The sequence below is a fragment of the Cnephaeus nilssonii genome (assembly GCF_951640355.1).
Source record: "Cnephaeus nilssonii genome assembly, chromosome: 10".
NCBI classification, from domain to species: Eukaryota; Metazoa; Chordata; class Mammalia; order Chiroptera; family Vespertilionidae; genus Cnephaeus; species Cnephaeus nilssonii.
This window is the reverse complement of record NC_137081.1, coordinates 83,049,941-83,055,470: the sequence shown is the minus strand read 5'-3', so window position 1 is coordinate 83,055,470 and position 5,530 is coordinate 83,049,941.

The following is a 5,530-nucleotide window of genomic DNA, read 5'->3' as shown; positions in this document are numbered from 1 at the left end:
CTCCACCTCTTCCTTTTCCCCTCCCACAACTCGGCCTGAGCTCCACTGCGCCTGTGCGGCCGGCGCTGACGCGCCCAAAGGTCGGGGCAGAAGAGCTTCCGGTTCTGACCAGCGTAGTTAATAGACCCGCGAGTCGGGGCAAAAGGGCTTCCGGTCTGCCCGAAATTAGCGGCTGTTTGTAGGCGTGGACAGTCTAGTAGTGGGAGGGTGCCAGATCAGCTGTTGTTTGCTGACCAGGCGATCAAGGGTTGTGACGAGTGCCCAGACCCTGCGGGCGGTGTGAGAGATCCGTGCGCTGACACACGCACACTCTCGCACACTCTTTCGAAGGAGCAGCTATCAGCGTGCCCCTCTCCTCGCAGCGGAACCCGGAGGGCTCTGGAGCCAGGCCGCCGGCTTCTCCCGCCGAGGATGCTGACTGTACCTTTGTGCTTTTGCTTTACTCATGACCTTTTTTCCTTCCCTACTGTCATCATTTCTTTTAGGAGGACACAATTGATACTTTTTTTCACCTCCATTCCACAGTACTTTATGCGGTTTTCATTGATAATCATTCACCAGGTTCGGCCACGTAACACGGTTTCATAGGAAGAGCTTGAGAGGTTTACAGCAAAGTAGAGAAAATACAGAACCATACAATTTATCAGAAGCAGTATTAAAATATGGATGTGGTCAGATTACAGTGGTCTTGGGGAAAGTTTTCAATGAAATTTGGGCCTAGAGTAATTGCTTAAGAGCTTTGCAGAGGATTGTCAATTGGTGAAATTTCTTTTTTGTTTTTTACTTTGAACTGGTAAATGATAAAGTGGATTTTTATGTTTCTGATATTTTTCTATCGGTACATTTATTTATGAAAATTGAAGGAGGAATTAAATTGCAACAAAATGCATCCAGGCAAGTATTTATATGACCTTTCTTGTTTTCTCTAATGTTTCCTATAGCTCTTAAATTTATCTCTGTAGGTTCTTACACTACAAATAGTGTGTGTGTGTGTGTGTGTGTGTGTGTATGTGTGTGTGTGTGTGTGTGTGTGTGTGTGTGTGTGTGTGTTATATCTGGGCCAATTACACTGAATAGATGAGGAGTTTAAAAAATAAAAGAGAAAAATCACCCAGAAAAGACAAAATGTCCTGACACCAAGGCTCTCTCTAAAGCAATCTGAGTCTTTTTCATCCCACTCATGTCTGTCTCCCTGTCCTAGCTTTTTCAAACACTTAGCAACTGCCTCAAGAAAAACCTTATGGAAAATTTTAGCCTCAATGGCATTTATTTTAGTTTAAATATCTATTGATTGCAAGGAGGGACAAGAGCTAAAAAAGTTAGAACTATGTGGCACTGGTTCCCAAGTTTCTTACACCCAGTGCAGTCATTCCTACTGCAGTGTAAGGCAGAGTACAAAATCCTTAGGAGAAATACAAAGAGCTATTGTCCTCTTCTGGTTAGGTTTGAGGACAGTACTCGTGCAAGATGTAGTCTTTCAGTAGACATTGAGGGTAAGTAAGCAGATGTAAGGAGGAAGTGCATTCTGGTGGGAGCTCAGAGTTGGAAAAACATTGTGTGTAGACCCTGGAGTATGGAAGGATGTATGGTGAGATGTGAGATCTGCATGTCAAGTTCATGAATTTGTACTAAATGTTTGTTATCATGAAAACATTAAAATCTCAAATTAATTGATTCCAGAAAATGAATTGTCTAAGAACTTTGAGAAATCAGAACAATTTGGATTACTTTGAAGTTGGTGTGATGTGGTCAATAGAACATTGGTGAAGGATTCTTGAAACCTGGGGCTACGACAGCAAGTACATATTCATGTCCAATAAACTTGTTTTTTAGGCTTATTTACTCATTTATAAAATGAGGGATTGGTCTAGAATATTTCTAAGCTCCTCTGCATAGGCAAAAATATCAATAATTTGATATATCTGTGACTTCAGAGAAAAGTTTCTTCCATTAACCTTATATGTTGTTTGGTCTCCCAACTGAATGGGCCAAGAGGTAAACTACAAAACAAACAGAAACTGTTTTCTTGGCTAATACAAACACCCACAGTTCATTTGCCTTGTTGAAGTGAGATATTGTTAGATTAACAGAGTTGCCCAAGAGTTCATTACTAAGCCTTTAGTAAGCTTTTGAGAACCTTGGACTTGGATGCTTTCCCAAATTAAAAACATCCAGAAAAAGAAAGAATGGAGATGTTCATCATCTTTGTAGCACTTGTCTCGATTTAAAATTGTATCATATAAAATTGTATATTAATTGTATATATTGTATGTTTACTGTGTGTTTCCCCAACTAAACTGCAAACTTCACAAGAGCAGGAACCTTGTTTTGCTTTCCTCCTGAGGTCCAGTGCCAAGTGCCTGGCATGTGCTAGATGTTCAGGTGGTGGCTGTTAAGGGTATGAGTAGATTAATAAATGATCCATCCTGTAATCTCAAAAAGGCAAAATTTCTTCACCTTTTGTGTCCCTCACTCTATGTATGCCCTTATCAGAGTATCACAACAAAGACCAAAAACAAATAAATAGGATTGTCTCTAGTGTTTGGGGAACTACCATGGTTACAAAAGTATTTTTATGAAGCCTTCTTAATATAACTGATATTTGTCCTGAAGTATCATAAAGAAGTTTGTCTGAGAATCTGCATTGTCCACTATGGCAGGCACTAGCCACATGCAGCTATTTAAATTAATTAGAACAAAATTAATTAAAAATTCAGTTTCTCAATCCCACTGGCTACATATCAAGTGTATAATAGTCCCACATGGACGTTTCTATCATCACATGAAGGTTTATTGGAAAGTACTGTATTAGATGATATATATAAATTTAGCTTTCTCAAAATACTGACAAGGTAAGGAAAAGAATCACAAAGTAGAAGTGAAATAAAATCATTACCTACCAACAATTTGGACACCTAAAATTTATAAGGTCTTTTAGCACATTGGAGGCAGAATTGGGTAATGCAAAGGAGCCCAGTGACGAGTTTTACTTTAGGAGCAGTTTGAGTTATGGCAATCTAAGCCTTACCCAGTACCAACCTCTTCCAGAGGGGCGTATCCATTTCAAAAGCCAGTTTGTTTTTTTGGCAAGAATCATGAATAAGTGGCTTGTGGAAAGTCTATAGCGTGTTATGTGGGCCAGGTTATAAAGAAAAACCCTCCTGCTGAAAACAACATGTTTGTTGGAATATAATTTAAGTATCATCAAAGAGCTGAAAAACTAAAGAGAGATTACCAGGCCAAGCTTTAAGGGAAAGTAGGGCCCTAGAGAAGTAAGCATAGGAAAGAAGCCACTCTTGCCCTAAAATTTTTTCCTGATTGGAAAATATTGAAATTCTGTTTTGACAGGTTTTTTAGACAAGAAGACAAATATAAAATCTTTGGGCCTGCTAAACTTTGGAGTCAGAGGCCTCAAATTTAAAAGGTGGGACCCCAAAGAACAGTACCATTGGCATAAGAATAATATGGAGCAATACTACTCCACACCCATAAGAGGGAATGAGCAAAGCAGAGGGAAGTAAAACCTTTTTTTAAAAAAATAAGTACCTATGAAAATGTACCACAAGCTGGCCCTCAAGCAAATTCGCATTCCAAATTCAACCCATCTCAGTAATTACAAAAACTTCCTGTCTTTAGTTTTGTTTAAAATGGCCTCATACTGATAGAGTCCATAATGCCTGTGATGTGAACCCTTCTAAATGCTGTGTCCAGTCTTATACAAATACCTAGCCCACATTTAATACATCTGTATGTTTCTTTAGTAACATTCACCTTAACCAAGTCCCCAGCACTTCTCACTTATTTGTCACAGACATAAAACTGCCCTTTTATATTTTCATTTCATCAATTTACAAATTTTATATTACATTATGTAATTACAAGGACCCAACTGGCAACAATCACAACAAACTCCCAGTGGGCACACACCTAATTGCTGGGCCGGACGTGCATGGGGCAGCTAGCCCAGGAATGAAGTAGGCTCTACCAGGGAAAAGAGGCTGCCCTTTTACTTTAAGTGCAGGGTCTTCTTACCTTTTGTCAGTGATGTGAGATGGACAAGAGAGGCTCACAGACAGGATGGATTTGCCCAACGTTTAGGGTCAAAATAGATATCAGATCTTTTGATTACTAATCCAGTGCTTTTTTTTCTTCTTCTTCTTTTAAGCAGATCTAAGGACCATGCTTTACTTTTTTTAGGTCATGGTAAAATACATTTTTTCTACTGTATTAGTTTAATAGACTCTGAGATGGTAATGGGTAATCCTTGGTATATTTGTAGATAAAGTTTTTATACATTTCCTTAATAATATGCCCATAATATTCAATATAAGTTATTTATCATTTTGTAACTCACTATACTGAAGTCAACCACTATTCAGTAGGAGTTAACAGATGTGAGGGGATTTCATAATAGGGATACTTATCTTCATGGATATAAATTTATTCAATATTTTCTGCAATTGCAGACCTGATTTTAATTTTTTAATCAGTGATAAACTCTATACCACATCCAAACAAACTGAAAAAAAGAGAGTGTGTGATGACAGTCACAAGCAGACAAACTAACCTGAATTCTCAGGGTTACATTGCTGCAATCTGTGATTATCTGTAAGATCAACGCTGGTTACTGAAAAAGAAAAGAGAAAAAAAGGAAGGGAGGGCGGGAAGGAGGGAGAGATGGAGGGAGGGAGGGAGGGAGGGAGGGAGGGAGGGAGGGAGGGAGGGAGAAAGAACATGGCCAAAGAGGGAGGCTGGATGGGGAATAGGAAGGTTGAACCTCCACAGCCCTGAAATGCCCTTCTCTCCTTCAGTGAGAAGGGCATTCACCTTTTAGGGGTGACCTTGGTGTACACCTTTTGGGGTGCTTTTTGGGTCTGTAAGGCAACAGTGATGACTAAAGTCAATAAATGGAATGTATATAAAGTCAATGGTCCCTGTAAGGCTTGGAATGTATTGTCAGGCACCAAATAAACTAAACAAGGCTCAAACAAGGTCACCGTGGATGAGCAAGCAAATGCAGAACAATTCTAAGACAGAGTCACTGAGTTATGAAACACCAGGGTGAGAAGACAATAAGGAAGATTGTGGACTCTAAAGTGTTTGTCAGAGAGGCAATCATAGAGACCAAGAATGAAGAGGCAACACTAGTTATTATTACAAGGGCCCATACAATTTGAGGTCAAAAATGCAACCAGTGTCCTGGCTATGTGGTTGAGTGTTGTACCATATACCAGAAGGTCATGATTTCAATTCCTGGGCAGGGCGCATACCTAGGTTGTGGGTTTGATCCCCCATCAGGGCGCCTGCCTGAAGCAACCAATCAATGTTTCTCTCTCACATTGATAGTTCTCTCTTTCTCTCTCTCTCCCTTCCTTTCTCTCTGCAAATCAATAAAACATATCCTCAGGTGAGGAGTACAATAAATAATCACAGCAAGGTGTTCTCTAAGAGATTTATCTCATGCTAATTTACCACACTGTTGTTGCAGCTCTGTGACACTCATTCTGATTTTCCCAATGATATGTGTGTG